The sequence below is a fragment of the Sus scrofa genome, chromosome 4, assembly GCF_054392235.1.
Source record: "Sus scrofa isolate SSC_HxYL_T2T_F1_AM1 chromosome 4, Sscrofa_HxYL_maternal_Yorkshire_Landrace_v2.0, whole genome shotgun sequence".
Classification (NCBI taxonomy): domain Eukaryota; kingdom Metazoa; phylum Chordata; class Mammalia; order Artiodactyla; family Suidae; genus Sus; species Sus scrofa.
Genome location: NC_139386.1, coordinates 22,240,202 through 22,264,963, shown reverse-complemented (window position 1 = coordinate 22,264,963; position 24,762 = coordinate 22,240,202). Strand labels below are relative to the sequence as shown.

General features: G+C 42.0%; 1 long non-coding RNA gene across 1 annotated transcript in view; it reads right to left on the bottom strand.

Annotated features, from left to right (window-relative positions):
- The window catches only part of LOC106509989 (uncharacterized), a 195,107-nt gene that overhangs the window by 80,681 nt on the left and 89,664 nt on the right, over positions 1–24,762 (bottom strand). The gene's annotated exons all lie outside the window — the stretch shown is intronic.

Here is a 24,762-nt window from a genome sequence, read left to right as displayed (position 1 = left end):
TTTAAAGCAATCTTGGTGTAAGGTGAGAGTGGAAACTAAATGTTCAGTTAGAAGCTTATTGCAAAATGTAAAAAAATGATGGTGGTTTGGGCCATCACCTTTAGAGGTGAAGGTAAATAAAGGATTAGGATTATCAAAATATTTTGGAGGAAAAGCCAATATTATTTGCTGACTCAGAGTTCCCGTTGTGGCTCAGCGGTAACAAATCTGACTAGCAGCCATGAGGACACAGGTCTGATCCCTGGCCTCGCTCAACAGGTTAAGGATCCGGCATTGCTGTGAGCTGTGGTATAGGTCACAGAAACAACTGGAATCTCGCGTTGCTGTGACTTTGGTGTAGGCCAGCAGCTGCAGCTCCTATTTGACCCCTAACCTGGGACTTCCACATGCCACAGGTGTGGCCCTAAAAAGACAATTTTTTTTTTTAATTTGCTGACAGATGGAATGTGGGGTATGAGAGAAATATAAGAGTTAAAGATTATTCTAAGCATTTTGGCCTGAGCAGTTGGGAAGATGGAACTGTCATTTACCAAGACAAGAGTAGTCCACAGATACAGCAGGTTGGGAGGAAAGATTGGCAGTGCACATTTAGTGATGTTTCATTTCAGATGTCCGTTAGACATCCAAGGGGAGGTGCCCACTAACAGCTGGACATAGAATTCCAGAGTTCGTGAGAGCTTACAGTTGGAAATGTAAATTTAAGAGCTGTCAGCAAACTGATTATATTGAGAATCATGAAATCAGATGGGAGCACTGAGAGAAAATGCAGGTAACTAAGAAGAAGACCAAGCGCTAGGTCCACTATATGTTGGGAAAATGAAGAATCTGCAAAGGAAACTGGAGGAGCTGATGGTGATACAAAGAGAAGACCAAAATATGTAAGGTCCTAGAAGCTAAGCGAATAAACAATTTCAAGAGGAAGGATGTGACCACTAAAAGTGGACCCAGGGACTGGGCAGTGTGAGGTCATTGGCAACACTGAAGCAGTTTCTGTAGAACAGTGAAGGCTTTTATTGGAGAAATAACAGTGTATTTGTATGCTGATGGGAATAATCCAGGAGAGGGGAGAAATTCATGGTATAAGTAAGAAAATTGCCAGAGCAATATTCTTGAGGAACGTGAGAGGGTATAGCATCCATACCCAGGTGCAGTGGCTGCTTTAGATAGGAGTACGGTTCTTCCTCTCTGTGGCAGCAGGAGGTGGGGGGAGAATGTGTCAGTACAGGTGCTGAGAGGCAGGTAGATACGGTGGTGCTAGTCTGTGGGAAGTTATCTTTTGATTGCATCTATGCTTCCAGAAAGGCAGGAAGCAAAGCCGTCTCTGGTGACACAGAGATGCTAGAGGTTTGCAAAGGAAAGGAAGGACATAAAATATGTGTCCAGCAGTACCCTCTGTGATGCAATGGAATTCGCAGCATCTCTGCAGCACCAGGACCCAGGTTTGATTACCCACCTGGCACAGCAGGTTAAAGGATCTGGCCTTGCCCCTCCAGCACAGATCACAACTGTGGCTCGGATCTGATCGCTGACCCAGGAACTATATATGCTGCAGGGCAGCAAAAAAGAAAAAGAAATAAAATAGTTGTCCAAAAGAGCAGGGTGAATACACCAAGAAAACAAAGTATGACTGCTGGGAAGCATTAGATATGCACATAAGGTTCATAGTCATGAGTTCAACAATAAGACCAGCCATTACGTTTGGGTCTGCTTTTCCCATATGCATTCAGTGCATATGCACAGGCAGAGAATAGACAGAGTTATGTGGAACCAAGGATGGTTTTTTCCCAAGTCAGTTTAAGAAAGCAAGAGAGGAGTTCCCGTCGTGGCGCAGTGGTTAACGAATCCCACTAGGATCCATGAGGTTTGGTCCCTGGCCTTGCTCAGTGGGTTAAGGGTCCAGCATTGCCATGAGCTGTGGTGTAGGTTGCAGATGCGGTTCGGATCCCACATTGCTGTGGCTCTGGCGTAGGCCGGTGGCTACAGCTCCGATTAGACCCCTAGCCTGGGAAACTCCATATGCTGTGGGAGCGGCCCAAGAAATGGCAAAAAGACAAAAAAAAAAAAAAAGAAAGAAAGAAAGAGAGAGAAAGTTGCCACTGTGGTGCAGCAGAAATGATCCATTAGTATGCATGATGCAGGTATCAATCCCTGGCCTCACGAATGGGGTTAAGGGTCCAGCATTGCCATTAGCTGTGGTGTACATCACAGATGTGGCTTGGATCCCATGTTGCTGTGGGTGTGGAGTAGGCTGGCAGCTGTAGCTCCAACTTGACCCCAGCCTGGGAACTTCCATATGCTGCAACTGTGGCCCAAGAAAGAAAGAGAGGGAGGAAGGAAGGAAGGGAGGGAGGGAGGGAGGGAGGAAGGAAGGATAGAAAGAAAGAAAGAAAAAGAAAGGAAGTATAAAAAGAAAGAAAAAGAAAGAAAGAAAGAAAGAAAGAAAGAAAGAAAGAAAGAAAGAAAGAAAGAAAGAAAGAAAGAAAGAAAGAAAGAAAGAAAGAAAGAAAGAAAAAGGAGAAAGGCAGGCAAGAGACTTGAGAGTGGGAACAGGGGTATGACTGCAATGACTGCACACGGTGTTTAAGATGGGAAAGGAAAAACGTGATTAGAATGAAGCGTGAGGGAAAAGGTGATAAGACGGATGGGTTGTGAGAGCAATTGGGATTAGTAGGCATGAAGAGGGATAAAGGTATAGGATCAAAAAATTGCAGGTCCCAGAGAGTTCAAGGAGTGATTGTGTCGGGCCATCAGAAGAGTTAAAGCAGAAAAGGCAGGCAGTGATGGTCAGAGGGTGGGATGGTTGAAAGTGAACTTAGAGACAGGCCACACAAAGTCTAGGTTCTCTTCTAGAGCACAACCAGAGGAGGAGGGTGTTAGATAGAGGAAGAGTGCAGGAATGAGGTCATTGAGGAGATAAGGTCAAGGAGCTGAGTGTCCAGGATGTCAGAGGTACCATCTGGAAATGAAAATAAGGGAGAATTAAGAAAAGAGAGAAAAGGAGTTAAAGTCTTCAACAAATGAACAGGGTGAGCCTGGGGTCCATAGGCAAAGAAGGTGGTGAGTAGGATTGCTTGATGACAACAATATTCCAGCTCAGGGTTTTAGGGAAGAGGAAAGGAGAATGGACAGTCTGGAAATGAAGATGATAAACTAGAAAGACACGCAACTTCGCCTCCAGGCCCAGTGGCACAAGAGGTGAGGAAGGAAAAGAACTATGGGCAGAGGGGGCTTCAGGGAGAGCCCTGTGCTCAAAGGAAGTCCAGACCTCAGTTAATCTAGTGCGCGCGCATGCGCGCACACACGCCATGCACGCACACACAAATATACACGCACACATAGTGCATGCACATACTCTCATGCACACACATACACATGCGCTGTACACATCACTCATGTACATGCACACACCATGCATGCACACACATGTACGTGCACATACTGTGCACACATACACACAAGGAAACATACAGATGGATGAATGTCTAAATCGGTCGATGTTACGGTATGTGAAATATATTTCAATGAAGTTTTTTTTCATTTTTATTTATTTAGTTAGTTATTTTTGTCTTTTTAGGGCCATACCTGCACCCTATGGAGGTTCCCAGGCTAGGGGTCGAGTCAAAGCTGTAGCTGTTGTTCTACACCACAGTTACAGCAATGCCAGATCCAAGCTGAGTCTGTGACCTACACACAGCTCACAGCAACCCCGGATCCTTAACCCTCTGAGTGAGACCAGGGGTCGAACCTGCATCCTCATGGATACTAGTCAGATTCATTTCCACTAGGCCACAACATGAACTCCTTTTTTAAAATATGTTTTTATATAAAGGAAGTAAACAGAGATCTTTAAGAACAAGGAAATTAGACCCATTTTAGGAGAGGTCAAGAAAAGTATTTTCAAAAAAACATCTGATGGGGATATGCCAATAGGAAAAAAATCTTACATTTGTTAGCACATAATAATATTACCATTTCTTCCTTTGGATTCACAGTGCTGTCTTTGAATTTTACTCATGGTCCTTCCATCATACTCATTGGAATATCTGTCCTAAATTGTTTCCAAGCTTGTAAGACCCCTGAGGGGCTAAAGACTGCCTCCCTCAGTCTGACATCCTCTGCAGGATGTAAGACCATGTCTAACTCTCCAGAGGCCCACAGAAATATTTCTTCAAGTTGAAGTAATTTAAATATTTATTATTTCAACATATCAAAGTCACTGCTGTGTAGCACTGGGAACTATGTCTAGTCACTTACGATGGAGCATGATAATGTGAGAAAAAAGAATGTATACATGTATGTGTAACTAGGTCACCATGTAGAAAATTGACAGAACACTGTAAACCAGCTATAATGGAAAAAAATAAAAATCATTATATATAAAAAAAACACCTGGAGTTCCCGTCGTGGCACAGTGGTTAATGAATCCAACTAGGAACCATGAGGTTTTGGGTTCGGTCCCTGCCCTTGCTCAGTGGGTTAACGATCCGGCGTTGCCATGAGCTGTGGTGTAAGTTGCAGACGCGGCTCGGGTCCCGCATTGCTGTGGCTCTGGCGTAGGCCGGTGGCTACAGCTCCGATTCGACCCCTAGCCTGGGAACCTCCATATGCCGTGGGAGCTGCCCAGGAAATAGCAAATAGACCAAAAAAACAAAAAACCTTATGAAGGCATTTTCAAAAGAAACAGGAAATAGTTTTACCAAATACCATTTATTTACATGAAAAGTAAATTTTCATATTTAGTCACATGAAACCTATGTCAAACATAAATGAGAATATTTTGTTAGTCATCATTAACTGATAATCACCTTACAGTCAGAGACAGAAAGAATTGGTAGAAATAAATATCAAAAGTGTGTCCAACATGCAGCTTCCAGAATTATATGGCAAAAAAAAAAAAAAAACTAGTATATAAATGCCAGGAAAGCTATTTAAAGCAGAAATATGAGATTAAAAATGCCAAAGGTGTAAACAACTTTAATCTGCTAATTTATTACACATGTCTCTTAGAGCCAAGTTTTATTTTAAGATTAGATCTTGGATATTTTCACTGTGTTGCGGCAAATGAAGCTAAAATTTTCTAAACTCAAATTCTGTGCATTTCTCATCTTTTAGATCACCTCATCTCCTCTGAAACCAAGCTCATATCTACAATTTAAGCCTTGTGACTATATTCATGTGTGTGATTTTATTCTTCTAAGGACACACTTCTACAGTGTAAAAGGCACTGTGACAATGGTTATCCATGGCCGCATTCCATCAATAGTCTGAATTAGGGCACAGGCAGGCTATAGAAATAAATAAAAGTCACTTTATCATAAGAATAGCAAACATGGCTTTAACTAATAAAGATGATTCAGGGCCACTTGCTGAGGAAAATCATCCTTTCCATCATAAATATGAGAGGTGTGAAAATGTATTATGGACCCCATGTTACACACTGGACCCAATTACCTGCAACTCTTTCTTCTCTTACAACCCAGATTCGACTCCAGTTTCTGGACATATCTAATTCTGACTGTTAACCTAATCCTCTAGCTATAGGAGGGAACAGTCACAATAAAAAATCGAGGTCCAATCAGTTATTAAAGAAGTGATTCACTACCAAAGGTAAGTGGCTTTTGACTAGGTCTATGTTCTCAAACTTTCCAACAAGGCTCTGCTACCTCTATTCCTAAGAAACACAGTTCTCCAATTACACCGCCATGAAATGTGACCTTTCTCTCCAGCTGGCACTGAGGTTTAGCCGTAATCATTAAGAAAGTACAGGTGTGCTGACTCTCCAAGCCAGCACAACAGTGGCATGGTATGAGACTTGGTGGATGGGAAGGGGAAATTTACAGGAAGGCTTGCACAAAATTGAATCCTTAATATAATCTTAATAATGTGAGCTCCTTAAGCCAAATATTTGGCCTCCTCCCTCTTCCCCCGTGAAATATCATGATTGACTGAGAGCTTATATAAAACTGCAGTTGAGGGATATTGAAGGATTTGGAGGCATGAAGAACATGTATTTGCCACATGTACGGTGTGTCCAGTTGGACTTTGCCTTGTCTCCTTGTCCCCCAAAGGGTGTTGGGGTCACTGATCAGTGACTGTTAAACACTGAAGAAGTTTCAAATTGTCCTGGTGGCAAGAAAGGGAAGAACCAGGACCAGGGATGAGAAGCAGAAGATGGATTTCAGTTCCTGTCGTGGCGCAGTGGTTAACGAATCCGACTAGGAACCATGAGGTTGCGGGTTCAGTCCCTGCCCTTGCTCAGTGGGTTAAGGATCTGGCGTTGCTGTGAGCTGTGGTGTAGGTTGCAGATGCGGCTTGGATCGTGTGTTGCTGTGGCTCTGGCGTAGGCCAGTGGCTACAGCTCCGATTCGACCCCTAGACTGGGAACCTCCATATGCCGCGAGAGTGGCCCAAAGAAATGGCAAAAAGACAAAATAAATAAATAAATAAATAAATAAATAAATAAAAAAGAAGATGGATTTCATTTCTTCCTATATAGGACTTCATTAGAGCTGTTAAAAGAACAGCAGACTTGCTTGGGAGGCTTTACATCACAGGAGGTGTTGAAGAGACAATGAGAGATCATTTGTTAAGCTATCTTGGGTGGCTGATACTAGTTACCCTAAAAGACCCCTTCAATCTCTAACGTCTCAGGCTTATTCCAGGTCCCCAGGTAAGACACTTCAATGGTGTTGATGTGTTTCCTGCTGTCTGATGGCACCATCCTTCCTTCACCTCTCAGGCTTTGCACATCACATTCCCTCTGCTTGGGCACCCTCCCACCCCTTTGCCACTTCAAATATGAGCTCATACATCACTTTCTTTACTTCCTTCCAGGAAGTTTTCACTATCCCAACAAATCTAAGTAAGGGCTCTTTCCTATACACTTTTATGGCACTCCCCACCTCCTCCATCAGAGCTCCTGCTCCACGGGACTGGAATTCCTTAAGGGTAGGGAACATGTCCTTGTCATAATTGTCCATCACCCACACAAGGCTTGCAGCATGGCCAGTTCTCAATGACTGTGTGCCAAATGCCTGTTACTTTGTTATTGAAAAGGCTGCCCTGTCTTCCCCAGAAATCCATTGCACCTAGAAATAGTTTAAGCAGAGATAGTTTATTGTGCTTGGCTACACTATTTTATGAATCTCAAGTCCTGTTCTCATCCAAGAAGTGCTCCCAAGAGAACACTGATACCATTTATATGCTGTAGAGATACTTGTGTGCTGTTATATCACAAAAAGGATCTTTAGGCTACAACAGTTAATGAATACTTGCTAAGTCTGCACATGCTTAAAAGGCTACTAAATAAAAGTGAATAAGTGCATTTAGAGCAAGACTATCTTTACGGCCACCATCTCTATGACCTGGGTTCTCATTTTGGGTGGGGTGAACTAAGTTCTAGTTAAGGGGCCTAATGATGTTCTGCCAGGGCTAGTCCCTACAAGGACCTTCCCCTCCTGTTACAAAATGCTCTGAATAGCCCTGGTTTCCAAAACATCTTGCCCAGCTATTTCCTGCCGCTCTTTGCCAGGGCCACTACCTCAGAAACTGCAAGGAGTAAGTGGACATGCATCCAAGACCCTTAATTAAAATAAGATAGTTCAAACCACTTTTCCATATGATGTGAAAGCCATCTATTAGCATTACTGATTTAAGATGATCAAACTCAAAATTAAGTAGTTTAAGTAACAGTCGAATCTATAATTTCATCTTTTCTTAACTACCTACTACTTTTAAACTATGACTTTTTTATGGTTGTTATGTGAACACTAACTCGAGTCAGTAAGCATAGGTGGGCGATAAGAAGAATCAGACAACTCAAGCAAGGGCCCCCCTATCCGCTGATCATGACTGAAGAGAAAAAATGGACACTGTTAGCAGCTCCATGACCAGCCTCTGGCCATCCTCCCACTTCCTGATAAACCTGAGACCCTGTTCTCTCCTCATTCTTCCTGCTTAAGTGCAATCTCCCCTGACCCTCTGACACTTCAATGACCCCACACCCTCATTCCTACTTGGCTATTGCCTATATAGACCAATGTTTCTCAGACCTGAATGTGCTTGGCCATTGTCTGGGGATCTTGTAAAATGCAGATTCTAATTGGATAGGTCTGGATTGGGGCTGAGATCCTTTTCTTGTAAAAGCTTTTAGAGATTGCTGATGTTGCTGGCCCATGGACCACACTTTAGAGCATTGAGGACTAAGGCCAAGGACTCAGCATAGAATCTGTCAATCTCAGCAACTTCAGCGCTTCTGCAAATTTCTGAAATTTTAAGCCAACGTTTATATGTAGAAAATTTTCTAGGGTCAGGGAATATAATTTCCATCGGTGTCTCAAAAGATCCTATGCAGTGGTTAGTAACCATTGGACAATGTTGCTGCTGTTCAGCTCCCAGCTATGCCATGTCTCCTTCTCATCTTCTTCCCCTTAATCTCTTCTACTAGCTGCTCCCAGCCACCAGCCAGCAATCCCACCAGTAGCTGGTTTTCTATGTCCAAGCATATTTACATCATTTGAGGTGCCATCTATACTGGACACATTCATTTTAAGGGGCATCTAACAAAAAAGAGAGAGAGAGAGAGATTTGAGATTGACAGAATATTGTAAATCAATTTAATTAAAAAAATTTTAAAGAGAGATTTGAGATTAATTACTCAGAGACACAAGGGCTACAGCAGCATGATGTTGGGCAAAGAAAATGATTTTGAAAAGCAGAAAGACCTAAGTCTGAATCTTGGGTCTATATCAATCTGATATGACCTCACATGAGTTAGCCTCTCAAAGCTTCGATCTTCTCCTCTGCAATAAGATCTATGTGTGAACATCAAATAGCAAAGACAGACTACCAGGCACATAGTATTTACACAGTTAATTGATTACCTGTTCCTTTCCTCTTCTTCTATGATAGGAAGGATAAATAAGACTTAAGGAGAATAAGACCTATGATGAGGAAGGATAAATAAGACCTAAACCCTTCATAAATCATTTTAAAATAAGATTTCATGATTGAGGATCACATTAAAAGAGGCATCCCTCTAGGTTTGGATTCTGAATAATAAGAAAAGTAACTATTTTTAAAATACATTTAGGTAGTTTTTCTTTTGGATCTAAAATAGACTAGAACTGAGAGTTTTGGAGGAATTTTGAGGGGAAAATAAGGGATTCTTACACCACACTTCAACCTTTTTTGGTTTAAGTAAATTGTGTTAGAAAATGCCTGCTAACCAAGAACTCACTGCAAATATGTATCCAATTTTAATACAACACTATGAAACTGTTCTGGAAAGTTAAAACTAGTTATTAAGAGAGTCTGGGTGGGAAAAATATTCTCTAGAGGTGAAATGATTTCCCATGTGAAGAACTGGGCTTAGGAACTCTTGATCATAAGCCTTTCAGATATTACATAATAAAAATGCCATTGGTTCCTTATCAAAGGACTACTCAGCCCTTACTAGCACATTTTCTTTGAGTCTCAATGCAGCTAATCACTGTAGAACTAATGTAAAACGTCCCCCATTTCATGCTCGGTATGATATTACACCTTTACTTGTTTGTCCCAGAAAGTTAAGCATTTCATGGCCCCAACACAGGCTTTTAAGGGCATGCTTATTATTTTTTATCATATTCTAATTTTAAAAAACTACTGGAAGAATTTGGAAGAAAAGCTATCTCGTTGGTACAATTTGTCAAATAACAAGAGTTCAAAGCTCTAGTTATCTCTTATTCTAAAATACTCTGTTCTCCCTCAAGGATAAATTTTCCATTTCTGATAAGGTCCTTGTCCAATCCAAATTACAAGCAAAGGAAGTCTTGGGGGGAAAAAGTGTTTACTTATTTTTCCACGTAACATCTTCAAAGAAACTTAAAGGAAGAAAGAACTGCTCCTAAGGATATCTTCCAAAAGTTAAAAAAAAAAAAAAAATTCTGCAAGACATTTTCCCCATCTTCCTGAAACAATCTTTATCTCCAAGGAAATTGAACCAATACTCAAGATCTTACCTCTCAAAGCAATGTTTTTCCAAAAGAGTTGTCCTTATTCATCTAATATAAATATCATCTGTGGAGGCATTCTCTATACCCCCAAGATTCACATTAAAGCTAGTTTAAAAATAATTTGCCATTTACATATGTTTTCACTACATTTAAAGTCAAAAGCTCTTCAACCCTTGCCATTCCGGCTACAAAAGACAGAACCACATTATCTTAGGGGTTTTATTCAGCAAGATAGAGTGCCGGCCCTCTGAAAGAGATACGTTTCTCGTGGTGAAGGGTTAAAAGAGGACACCAAGCCACCCTCTGGAAGTCATTAAGTTACAAAGCCCCAAGAAGATAAAAGTTTCCATTTTCTAAAATGTAAATCAAAAACATATTCATTAGTATTGCAAAACAAACATGCAAATCTTCACCACTTGAAAAGCTCGGCTAAATATGTACAAGGGCTAAACCCAAAAATACATCTGGTCCTCGGTTACAGAACTTGCTTTTTTGGTTTTATCTAAAGAGTTTGTCTGTCTTCCATGGTTGGCTTCTTGGATTATTGCAATTCATAATAAGCCTTTTAGCTAAGGATGAAATAAACAAAGATAAAGTCTATGTCCTAGTTTTAAATGGTCCAGATGGGATGATTTTTCCATATGTTTAGCACACCCACTGTTTATTAATCATTGCTAGCAGAGCTTAGAGGATTACTGGGTTTATTGCCTGGGCAAGGGCTGAAATTTACAGTTTGTATAATCTCTGCACACCTTTTTAATATTCCATCCTTTCCGGATTGTTCTTTGTACTTCATTCAGGTTGGGTGTGTGTCCAAATCCGTGTGTGTGTGTCTGTGTTTCTGTGTGTGTGTGACATATTACATGGCAGGGAATCTCAGCCAACTGATCAAGAGGAGGTTTTTGTGCCCAAATTTGGATACAATATCAGTCTCCAGGAATGTGTTACATCATAACAATGACAATGTGGGTAAAACTGGCAATACTTGACTCACCACCCTTTATAGTGATTTACTTAGTGTCTGGCAATCTGTTTTTCATATGATGTTTGTTTCTCATAAACAGTTTCAACATGGGAGAGTATGGTGTCAAGATAACAGTTATATCATTTGTCATTGCAGAACATCTATTGGGCTTGCCAAGAAAATAAGAGTCTTTTATCTTGGGCTTCTTGCAAGTGCTTGTGTTCTGGTGATTGTTTCTCATCAATGCTCTATATTGTTTTTTTGAAACCTAACCATCACTGCCTTGGTTAGATTGTCATTTCAACGTCTCATAAGTAAAACGAAGTCTGCAGAAGGGTCAGTACAGGGGACGATGGAAGGAAAAGTGCAGGGAGAGAGAGGGAGAGAAAGGGTGATTCTCAGACATGATGCGGCCTCTGAAGAAGGAGCACCCCAAGCAGTGAGTTAATGATAATGAGTTCAAAAGCACCTTGTTTCCTGTAATGTTTTGAACCATACAGTCTCAGACAAAGTATGTTACCTCCATTTTCGTCAGTGTACCAAGTTCTTAAACATATTCTTAGTTGTTCAATGGTTAAAACAACCATTTGGGGGGTGGGGGTAGAAACCTCTCTCTTTTTATATCCTGATCATAAAGCCACCCTGTCAATCTGAGGGAATTCTGACAGAAGGCTTCCATATTTGGAACACCCCCTAAAACTTGGAAGGAGAAAAAAGAGAGGAGATATTCTTTAAAATTTCTTTTAATAGAATTGGTTAAGACAGTTAATGTAGAAAACGTTCTATTAATCATGGATGCTTTTTATAGTATTTTTACATGGGTTTTGAGATGTGGTTTTATATCTTCGACAAATAGGGGAAGGGAAGGCCTCCATAAAGCATAAGAATAGACAGCTGTGGGCACAGAAAACTGAATATTCAGTCATTTGAAAAGGCTTTGAAATCACTCTGCTGGAGTCTTGTGTACAATAATTAAACTCTGCCCAAGTATCTTTTACGAAATCCTATTCTATGCTGTGGGTGCATAACATTTGCCCTATAAAATGAAATAAAGAATGTGTGCCCTGGGGGATAAACAAGAAGTCCTACTGTATAGCACAGGGAACTAGATCCAATCTCCTGGGATAGACCATGATGGAAGATAATATTTAAAAAAGAATGTGTATGTATATGTATGACTGAGTCACTTTGCTGTACAGCAGAAATTAGCACAACATTGTAAATCGGCTATACTTTACTAATAAATAAATAAACAAATCGTGTGTGCCCAGGTACCAACATTTCCAAATAAGTTACCTAAAGGAGAAGAATTTCACTTATATCCATGAATAGAAATGATCTAACTTGTACTTGGAATGTCAATTCTATGACCCAGACAATGGTGAAATATTCTGGGAAATCTACCCACAGTCTCCTGATAGCTTGCCTTAGTTTGCATGGCCAGGAAAGGCTCCGTTTAAAGCATTGTTGGCAGGCAAGTTGGTACCTCGGCCTCATCCAAGGTATTTAGGCTAAGCCCACTTTTCTATTCAAGAAAAAAAAAGATGTTAGTATGACTAACCAAGGGAGGGAAATATTGCTCCTTTTAGGAATCTGGCGGGCAAAGAGCAAATCTAGTTCTGCCACCCTACCAACTTTTGGGCTCACTGCCCGCCTCATCATGCCATGTCACTCTCTTGCTCTTAATCTCCATGTCCCTTCCCCTTGCCTATCCCAGTCCTCCTTAACCTCAGTTCTCATTCAGGTAGTTTCTGGTCCAGGAGACCTTTCCCACTGCCAAAGTCGATACTGATGTTTCCCTTCTCTAGATCACCAATGCTCAGTCTGATTCTAAAAACAGATGCATATCTTATGCTGCCTTGCATCATCAAAGCAGTTGCATGTCTCTTTTCTGTGTTCTTTATTTGACAGTAGGCTCCTGGATGACAAGGACTTTTTCTAAAATGTGCCAGTAACTACAGAGCATTGAGCACTTGCTCTACACCAGTCACAATGTTAGGCACCTTCCCTGAGTTGCATTGCTAACTCTGGACTCCATGGAAACACACCTGCACTGCCTACACACACCTCCTGGTAATAGGAACAGGACTCCAGTGCCTAGATCAACACTGAACACCCATGTCCGAGAATCATTCAAAGCGACATAGGAAGTCCTATGCATACAGACACTTTAGAGCATTACAGTCAATGGCCAAAAGAAAACTTATTCTGGTAGAATAAAAATATTCTCTCCTCCTCTCAGAATTGGCTCACCACTTTCATTGGTTCATTTTGTGTTACTTTCAATGATCTTTTATGATGCTTCACTATTTGACAGTTATTTTCCATGGCTCCACCCATGAGTTTCTGTCACTTGTTAGGACTTCTCGAGAGGACTGGCTGGAATTCAAAGTTTCTGGGTGGTCATTTTGTCTTTTGAAAATACCTGACTAGATTATACCATTTAATAATGATTATTTTCATTTTTCCATAGTTTCAGTTACATTTGGGAAGAAAATAAGTTCCCCAAACCACTTCTACTGCTCCGTGCCTCACACCTAGATTTTATTCCTTTGGTGTTGAAAGAACCTTTATACCTCTGTAGAAATGCAAGACTATCCCATCAGAAATAGTCAACTTGCTCCGTGACAGGCGAAATGTAAGGCTCAAAGCTTTCATAGAATTAAAATGGAAGTGCAGAGGTCTAGATGACTCAGATAATACATCTACCATGGTAAGATTATCCACACAAGCACCACTCAGCACCGTACTTACATCTCTCAGAAAAGTGAAAGCCCACAGATGCCAATAGAAATGAGGAATTATAAAGCCAACCTTGGCCCAGCACGGAGATATATTTTATCCTACCACATTTTTACATTTGCATACATGGCACCCTTCAAAGCCAGGAGTTTATATTTTCCCACCAAGGCTCAGCATGTGTGAAAAATGCTTTCCAAGAAACAAAGGCTGGCTAAGACGCAAATGCAAATGTGAACTTGCGGGCAAGCAAATGCAGTCTAACTTGAACAAAGATCGTTCCTCCATATCTTGGATGAGTTTGGTAATAACCCAAGTCTCCTCCAGATGAGAACCTTGAACCTCAAAATCCAAGAAAACAATGGCACAAGGAGAGAATCACTGGGAAAGCAAACACATTTCTCAAGAAAGAACACTCTATTTAACTTGAAAAAGGGGGCAGAGGGGGGAGGATTCAGCAAGAGATAAGCATGATCGAGGCTGGAAATTATTTGCTGGTTCATTCTTCCTATAAAAGGGATTATCTCTGTGGCCACAAATAAATTCCAAAGCCTCTCTGATTCCATGAGAGCTTTTTTCCCTTGGAAAAGGAACCGTACATACTAGAATTCTACTCTACTGCTTTCCAACTCTAAAAGGATTCTCAAAGTAAGGATGTAGACAGAGGGGTGTCATATTCATCTACTTGCTTTCTCTCCCTACCACCCTAAAAAAGAAGGTTTTCTGTAGGTTGTCAAATGTACATACAGGTTTAGGTCTTAGAGGGTATAAACTTACACACAGCACATATCAGAACCAGAAGGAAGTAGTTTACTCAGGCTAGAAGACATGGAGGAATTTGGGGCAAGCCCGAGATCCCTGTTCTACTGGACTCCATCTTTCCAGGGCACTGGACCTTGACCTGCATTATATCACCCCTGAGCAACTTGAGATGATTTACGCTCAGTGGCACTCACTCTTTCTTTTCGTGTTTTTGGAAACAAAAGGAAAAAGATGTCCAAGAGAGATTACTTGGAGATTTGAAATTTATTTAATGCATGGTTATTTGCCTACATATGGCCTAGGCCTGTTTGGCATAATCTGCCAAGTATCTTAAATGGTTCCCAGGAAACTCCCAGCTTCAGCTGCACTGCCATGACTTTTCTGTACCATTTTAATTGTTCCAATAAGATGCTGCATGGTGAACAGCCAAGCACTGATAAACCAGTAATTTGCCAATCTGGATGTTAAAACCAAACAAGAAATACAGACATATTCCCTACTTAAAGAAGAATGTCTTTTCGGTGATCATTTGGCCTTTAACTTTTTTTGCAAACAACATTTTATCTGGATCAGCTTCAATTGCCAAACGTGAAAAATGACAAAAGCAGGCAATGGAGAGTGGCATTGTGCCCCCAGCCCAGGGTCCTAAGAAGTAAACAAACATTTCTGTGGTGTGGTACCATGCCAATTCATGCAGGGGAAGCCAAAATCCTAAATGATGGCTGAGCTCATAAAACTGTTCTTGCCCTTATCAAGATGAGATTTTAGGCTCTCAGATTTCAAGGGTTTGCTTTGATTTTTATTTTTCTTAGACCAGCACATGTAGTTCTCACATGTTTTGCCTCAGGCGTTAATTAATGTGGGTAACCAACACCTCACGTAGGAAAAAGCAAAAATCAATTAACAAATAGTACCTATTAACTGATCTCCATGTGCTAGGTTTTAGCCTAGGTGCTCAAAGAACACACGATGCAGCTACATCTTGAGTTTCTCACAGGGCTAATTGAAGAAGAGAGATGAGAAATGATAAAATATATGCTAAGTGCCAAAATATAGTCAGACAAACCAGTGTTTTAGAAGATGGAAAAGGGCCTGGGCTGGTTAAGAAAGACCTGAGAGGAGTTCCTGTCATGGCTCAGTGGTTAATGAATCAGACTAGGAACCATGAGGTTGCGGGTTCAATCCCTGGCCACTCTCAGTGGGTTAAGGATCTGGCATTGCCATGAGCTGTGGTGTAGGTCGCAGACGTGGGTCAGATCTGGCTTTGCTGTGGCTCTAGCGTAGGCTGGCAGCTACAGCTCTGATTAGACCCCTAGTCTGGGAACCTCCATATGCCGCGGGAGCAGCCCTAGAAAAAGACAAAAAAAGAAAGGCCTGAGAAAACAGTTGAGATCTGGACTGAATCTGAGAAGGAAGCGAACAGACTAGTGGAAAAGAAAGGATAGACCTTCGTGGCAATAGGTAAACATGTTTTTAAAAAAATTATTGCCGAATCTGACATTGTAATAATTAGAGCTCATACATAGTCTTCTTTCCTCTAAACCTAATATAAAACTATTTACATATTTATGCCCCTTTAAAAGAAAGCAGTCTTCAGGTAAATCAACAAGTGTTGGAGATGGATCAAGGCCAGGAAAATAATTTTGCAGATGCTATTGCCACTATGAGAACACTGAAATGAAAAAAAAAAAAATTAATGAATGAATCAGTAATATGAAGACATGTAGTACCTGTGCTATACATTTGGTCTGAAATCTAGATTCTTACAGAACCACGTTAAGGGTTAAATGTAGAATTCTTCATCCTCAGGAACAAAGCTTCTGGTGAGTTCTTTGAAGACTAAGCCTGTGTCATCCAGCTCTCCACACCAAGTGTCTAGTAAACTTTCAGGGTTTATAGTAGGTGTTCAGTTAGCATATGTTAAACTGAACTGGTCTGAATCACATTTCAAGCTGATCAAAATGTAGACATTTATGAGCTATAATTTCTCTGATAGCAATTGGCATAGAGTAAACTGCCTAGAATAACCTCAGAAAGTATTTCCTTAAAATGTTACTCTTGAATTTCCATCTGGGTCTTTAATGAACACATTCAAGATTCATGACCACTATTTTTCACTTTCCTTGCATTAATACTCATTTAATGGCCATCATTATAAACATTCAACCCAACTCTGCCATCTCTGGACACAGAGAGAGCCGTCACAATGTAGAGGATCTCCTTTATCCTCCTGGGTCCCTAATGTATTCCTTAAGTTCTTGTGCAGAGAAGAGCTGCCCCTGGGGTAGGATGAAGTGGACCTCAGCATGATGACATTGATTAAAAAAAAAAAAAAAAACTTAAGTAATAAATTAGTGCTGTGTTGTCAGGGTGGCACTAGCTTAGAGAGGGTGTCCATGCAAATGAGTTCCAGTCTCTCTCAAAGCAATAACAATTCACAATAGAAATTATACAGCATTCTGTGGAGTAATTGAGACAGTCAGAAATTAAAAGAACTATGCATACACAACATAATGAACAGATTTATTAGGGGGAAATACACAGCCGATGAGGGAACTTTTGAGCCAGCAAAGAAACTATGGAAAAGTTGCCCAACCCAGTTGCATGGCTACACATTTGGCGTCTTGGTCTCCCAAAGACATAAGCTATTCAGAGTCTGCTTTAAGCTATTCAGAGTCTGCTTCAGGTCTTTTTGTTCTTCAGAGAACTTAGTGATCCTAAGCCTACATTTAGTACCAGTTGACATGGAGGTCCTGTCAAAGATAAGGGAGTGAAAAACAAGCCGAAATGCATCCTAATTCCTCAGTGGCCCTGCACACATGTGACCGTTCTGAATTTCCATCTGGGTCTTTAATGAACACATTCAAGATTCATGACCACTATTTTTCACTTTCCTGGCACATATATAAGCCTGGCATTATTCAATTTCCTATCCTCCAAATCTCTATTGAGCAATAACCATGTGTGGTACCAGAGCAGTAACTCCATCCCCAGGCCCCATGGATGGGATCATGAATAAGCCTTTGTCACTCCTCTCAAGATGCTTATTATGACAGATACGATCAAATTAAAGGTGATCCTCATGGGGGTGGACTCCTGATTGGAGACAGAAGATACTTGCATAACATACAAACAGATGAAGAAACAACACAACCAACGATGGCCACATGGAAGAATTAACATCAAGAGAAGGTTTAGCCTTTGAGACAAAAAAAAAAAAACAAGTGTGATGATCTTGTGAAGAGAGGGAGTACAGAGAACATAGAGGGACTGAAAGTGTGGGCAGGGAGGCACCGAGGAAGACATACTTCTTCTGGGTCCTGTTCAGCCTTGGATGACTTTCCCACAGGTGTTGTCCTGCTTCCACTGGAAGAATCACTTGGGAGGCCACCAGGGGTGATGTTCCTCTTTGTCTTTGCAGCCACACCCAAACCATAGTGAGAGAACTCCCAGGCGGAGCCACCCACCCCAGACACAAAGGACAATGCAGCAGATACAGAAACAAGACTCAGGAGAAGGAGAAAAGGGCTGGTCAGACAGACAGGGCTGGGATGCACTTTAACCAAGCCAGTAAATGTCCAGTTCAGAGCCTCAGGGAGTGACTGTCAACAGGGGTGAAACCATTCCTGGGCAGTCTTGCAATCCAGGAGGAACACTTAAGCCACTGACTTCAACAAATCACGCTGACCCTCACTTAAACTGAAAACACATCGACATGGCCTTGCAAAGAGTTTCCAGATCTTCCAAATGCATATTTGGCCCTCAAATACAGATGGAGTTCAGCCAGACTATGAGGCTTCTTCACCTCTCCCATAGCCTTCCACCCCACCCCCATCCCTATCTGGACAGAAAGTAAGACTTGCTCTTAGTCGACAGACCTATAATTCTCCTTCAAACATCGGCGGGGATTAAGCATTTTGGTTCTTTCACATCTTCAAGTTGTTCCTTTCATTTGGCACTGCTGGCTTTTCACCCTGGGATTTCTGAGCCATTGCTAGTGTTCATGACCAGTGTAGATGAACACTTGGCCACCACAAAGGAAGGCACTGACATTCTCAAGAATACCTCCACGGGGCCTTTCCTTTTCTGTTTGTCCCTGTAGGAGGGGATGACACACACACCTTCCTAAGTCTGATATCATTTACCTCCTCCTCCCCTCTCCTCTACGTCTGCATGCCCCCCATCTCCCCAATTTCCCAAGATCCCCTCCTTATTACCAGAAGTTTCTCAGAACTGGCAAAGAAAGAGTGCTCTCAGCTTAGGGCTATTCATTCATTAACTCTATTGAGGTACTGATTCAATTCTTCAATTATTTTATTTAAGTCCACCTGCTAGGTACAATGACATACCAAAAAAAAAAAAAAATCGCCTGTAGCTTTCCGCTTTTAAGGATGAACAATTTAGTGGGCATATCTAAAATTAAGTATAAAATGAGATGCCACTATACTATAACAAAGAATATTTGCAAAGTGCTTTATGATTTGACCAGTATTCCTCATTTATTTTCTTGTTTAATCCTTAGAAAAATGCTACATGACAAGAAGTACATAATCAACAGCAACTGGACTTGATTCTAGGAATTCCAACCCCGAACCCTTTGCTCTTTCCCAAGTGAGGCAATGTAAGTACAAAGAAGGTGCTATTGGAATTCAGAAGAGGAAATGCCACACAAAAAAATAGAACGTTCTCAAAACCACATCAGAGATGAATTTCTCCCCAAGCACTGGGCTGCAGTGTCTCTAATAGCTGGCTTATCAGACAGTTCCTGCAAGTTCAGCCAACAGGGTCCTTCTGTAGAGCTGCTTCTTTGTCACACAGAAGAGCCCTTTGTGTTCTTACCATTGTTCTCAATTGTTCTGGAATATCAAGCTCATCTTTACAATTGCAAAGACATTAAGGTTGCCAGAGTCCTATATTGAACAACAAAGGGACTGAGAATTTTCAAATTTTTGGTAGAAGACATGAGAGGGAAAGTGGGGCTCGGATGCCTTAGGGTCACTTAGCCATCTCTAAACCATGAAGTTGCAACATTAGAACTTCAATAACTTTAGGAATTCATTCATTCAACAAATATCACTAATTCCCTACTTCATGCAAGCCACTGGGCTAAGTGCTGGGGTTACAAAAGTGAACTCACTGATGGTATAAGGCACATGCATGGAGCAGGTATGCCTACTTCTGCACTATACGCTACACATCTGAGACATTTCACTTTCTGAACAATGGAAGAAACCATCGACAAGCCACTCCAATTCAAAATCACCCTAGTTGTAACAGACTCCTGGCAAGCTGAGCCATGTTGTTCAGTCAATGGCATTTTATAACCCAATTCTCCAAATGAAATTTTGTCTAGAAACTTCGTGACCATGCCCTTTGGGAATTCCTGCTTTGATGGACATCCAAGTCCTTTGCAGCCTCCTTGGGAGGTAGTGACAGGTATGTCAGATCTGTCCCTCCTCCTGCCCCCAGGAAGCTTTCTTTCTGACCTTCTTAGAAAGATGGTAATCAGGTATTTGAAAATCAAACCCAAACTCACCATAGCCTCCCAACATAACAGCCGATAACGAAGTTGAAAAGCCATATTTCAGGCTCTTCCTCTCTCTGCCAAGAAAGAAGTGTTCACTGGGAAGGCCTCCCACTAAGAGGACTGGAACAGAGACGACCTCTTTCAGCCTGGCATTTTCCATCATGCAGGTGAAAGCTTTCCTGTCTTCAAGTCCCCACAACTGGGCTGTGGAAAAAGTAGGTTCATTATGCTGAGGAGCCCAGCTGTTCTGTGATCTCTGGATCTCTCGATCTCTCTCTCCCTCTCCCTCCCTCTCCTTCCCTCTCTCTCTCTCCTCTACCATCTCCTCCTCCTCTTTGGCATTTTCAGTTTCTGCATTGCTCAAGATGCAAAAGGAATTAGGGTTAAAAAACAAACAAGCAAAAACCATTTTTATTCTAAGAGTTCCTTTGCAAGATCAAAAATTCCTTGGTAAGAAGCAGTCGCTTTCACTGAGTTTGCAAAAGCACTTCTGGGTCAGACTACTCAGTTCTAAAATGAGACCTATCAGGATGTGCATTTCCTCAGGTTCCAAATGACATTTACGTGTGTCCAAAAGTACTGTGTTTCGGATACAGAGAACAGATTTGTGGCTGCCAAGAGGGAGGGGGAGGGAGTGGGATGGACGGGAAGTTTGGGGTTAATAGATGCAAACTATTACATTTAGACTGGACAAGTAATGAGGTCCTGCTATATAGCACAGGGAACTATATCCAATCACCTGTGATAGAACATGATAGAATATGGGAAAAATTGACAGAACATTGTAAATCTACCATAATACAATTTTTAAAGACTAATAAAGTTATTAAAATATGGCTTCATCTAGTCCAAAGAAAAAAAAATAAGCAAAATTACTGTGCTTATTGATGCCTCTGATGGAACTGCTCATTCTGATAAATGCAAGAAGGTAAACATAGTAGAAAAGTTTCCATAAGAATTAAATTCCCAAAGCAAGATTAAATTCAAGGAGAATTAAATTCCCCAAGGGGAGTCCCCATCATGGCTCAGTGGAAAGGAATCTGACTAGCATCCATGAGGACACAGGTTTGATCCATGGCCTCGCTCACTAGGTTAAGGATCCATCGTTGCCGTGAGCTGTGGTGTAGGTCACAGACGTGGCTCGGATCCCCAAGTTCCTGTAGCTGTGGTGTAGGCCAGCAGCTGTAGCTCCAATTCGACCCCTAGCCTGGGAACCTCCATATGCTGTAGATGCGGCCCTAAAAAGACAAAAGAAAAAAATTCCCCCAAGGACGCCAAGGAGATGTTCACATCACACATGGTTGTACCCTGGGAGGACACCTAAAGATTGTTTCCAAAGGTGTGTCTGTCAGAATTAGAATCCTCCAACACACTCCTCTACAACGTGCTCCGTGGTCTCACAAGATCAGCATCCTCCACAGAGACTAGCTGCCCTTGTAAATTCCCAAAGAGCACAAGGACACTACCGCAGGCAAACAATGAAAAGACCCATCTCAACCTATTGAAGTTTGTTGAATCTTTCCTTTAAAAAATTTTGTTTGACCACAGATATTGGATTTTTTTTAAGTATTTATTAACACTTCTAAATGGGAAACACTGTAGAGAAGGAAATAAATCCCCCTTGAAAGAAGGATGGTTTCCCAAAACTGAACTGACTTCCTCAGCATGTAACTGGCTTAAGGGTACAGCAGTGTTGTTATTACGTGCCTGTCTCGAGCCTGCCAGACTGAAGTAATGGCTAATGCATTTTTCCTTCTCTAATTGGCATTCTAAGCCTTGGCACCTGGTCCTTAATCTGAATCACAAGACCCCACCTCCCTTCAATAAAGTGGCCTTACCAAAGCCACTTCTGCCTTGCACATATACAGCCCTCAGACTTTTTTTTAATATCCTTCCATGTCTGTAGCTCCTACCCCAGAGACGGGTGACTACTGCTCCAACCATATTTCATAGAAACCAATATTTGCCTAGAACACGTTAGCCTCACTTCAGGTAGGGAGGCTGTCAATGAAAGAGCAACCGCCTGGAAATCAGCAGCGGTTGAAGGTGGTGTTGTTTGAAAGATGGCTAATAGAACATGCAGCTGGCTAGGAAGCAATGACAATGGGGAAACTGGGCTGGAAAACCAGCTGGAGGTATTTCCCTCCAGCTCAGCAAACCAGCCTGTTAAAACCCCATGACTCTGGCTTTGTAGCCTGGTAGACTTGGAAAGACTGCAAAAGACGCCCCTCTAGATGGGCAGTGCGTCTCCATTCCCACACTCCATTCTTCCATCCACACACTGACACCTTGCCCAGTGGGCCAGAAGGAGAAGGGCACACTCTCTATTTCCACAGCACATTAGAGTTTTGAAGCATTTTCCTCCCGGTCTGCATCTTAGCTCTGCAATTTCTAAAAAATCATTTTCCTCAATGAACTTTAGTCTTTCTCATCTGTGAGAGGAGAGACTGAGCCCTGTGACAGCTAGGATTCCCTTTTGCTTTTCATTCATTTGCTCTTTCAACACAAGAATTTGCTGAGTACTTCCTAAGTGCCAGGCAAGAGGCTGGACAGGAGAGGTGGCCCTTGTAGTCAGGAAGGGAGGCAGATGTTTGATAAGGTGAACTAACCAACAATCACAGTGTTACCAAATCATAATTGCTTTAAGATATTATGTAGGGTGAGTTCCCATTGTGGCTCAGTGGGTTACAAACTTGACTAGTATCCATGAGGAAGCTGGTTTGATCCCTGGCCTCGCTCAGTGGGTTAAGGATCCTGCATTGTTACAAACTGTGATGTAGGTCATAGACGCGGCTCAGATCCCCCATTGCTATGGCTGTGGCATAGGCAACAGCTACAGCTCCACTTGGACCCATAGTCTGAGAAATTCCAGATGCCGTAGGTGTATCTGGAAAAAGAAAAAGAAAATATATAGGGACTTTTAAGAGGCAGTAAGAAAGATATCTGAAACTCCACAATGCTTCCAACGCACACAGAAGACAGACTGAGAATATAAAACCTAGTATCTTGCTTGAGATACTAAGCAGGGGCCTTCACCAATTGGCTAGCTCAAGCTCCCTGGGTCCCAGGTGGTCACTTGCTCCTTTAATCCAGGGAGATAATTCACTGCTTGCAGCCCAGCAGGGAAGATGTACAGTTTCTGAAGCTGTGTAGCTGCAAGCCCTGTGGTTTAGAAAGGATGAAAAGGAAAGGGGGAAAAAGAAAGGGGAAAAAAGAAAAAGAAAAAGGAAAGAAAGAAAATTGCCAATCCTGCCCCCCCCAAATCAAAACAAAACCAAAAAAACAAACAACAACCCTCCTCCATCTACAATATGACTTGGCCTGGCAGCCAGATTGAAAATCTAGGGCAGAACACAGGAGACCTCCCACAAAGAACTATAGCTGATTATTCCATTCCACATTTAAAAAAGAAAGGGGGGGGCAACTTCTCGGAAGTGCAAATGAGTATTGAGTTGCAGTCAAGCACAACGGGCCACCTTCCCTGAGCAAAAGGGATTTCGTTCCAGCCGTGCGGACAAAGTCTGACAAGACAAGTTCACTGCCATTTACGTCTCCTTTGAGCAGAAGGGGCCAGGAGGCTCACATCTGGGACTCACAGCCCACAAGTTTTATCACCATTACAGCTGCGGGTAGTTATTAGTAATAATAATAGATAATATTTACATAGCCCGTTTCAACTAAAGATCCCAAGGCACATGACAGCACCTCCACAGTTAGCTATGCGCGGCCATCCCCAACCACCTGCTGAGGGACGGCTTTCCCCCACTGCCAAGCAGATGAGATGCAGCAAATTATCACCAGGCACTCCTCCTCAGCAACAGCTCAGGATGGAAAGCAAAAGGAGTGAAGTTTAAATATTAATTTAGGGTTTGGAAAAAAAACTTAGATTCAATCCGTAAGGAGAAGCAAAGAGCACAGTGGATGCATGTTGTTATATACACGTCCAAATCCACAGAATGGAAAACACCAAGTGTGGAGCCAAAGTAAACTTCGAACTTCAGGTGAAGATGACACACCAGTGGAGGACCATGGACTGCCACCCATCACTCTGATGCAGGGTATTGATAGTGCGGGAGACTATGCTGGAGTGGGAGGGGGTGTTACTCTTTGTACTTCCAGTACAATTTTGCTGTGAACCTAAAAGCGCTCTAAAAAATTAAGACCGTTTAAAAAAATAAGTACAGAGGCATAGAGTTTCTTCATGACAGTTTGGGGCTGACTGGCTCAATGTATCTCAGATGCATTCTGCTTGAATCCCAAAATTATTTCAGAAACCTTCCCTGAGAATTTCTGGGTTTCTTCAGAAAACAGATGCTGGGATTCAAAGGCTGATAGAGTAGTTGGAAGGTAAAAACCCTCACTGTCTTGAGTCAGGAACTGGGGCGGGAAGTGGAACGAAGCATGAAGGGTGTCTCGTATAGAGAGGCAGCACCTGGAGCTTGAGGGTCCCCCCTCCCCCCACTCCCGGAGCTGTTCTAATGGAGGAGCAAGGAAGCACAGCTTTTCTTCACTGATTCCTCATCCTTCACTGGTCGAGGCTGCTTCTGGGCAAGTAACTCCTTAGAACTTCCAACTTTTCTCACAGACCCCAAGAGGACTTCTGCATCCAGAAAGTCCCCAAGCAGAGTCACAGATGTCCCAGTAAGCAGCCTCAGTCAAGAGAGAAACACCAACAGGGCATCAGTGGGGCTCCGCTGGCCTCCGTTCCTCTCTTCCAGCCCCTAGACCAACCATCCATCCTTCTACTCCAGCTAGTGAAAAAGACACTAACATTC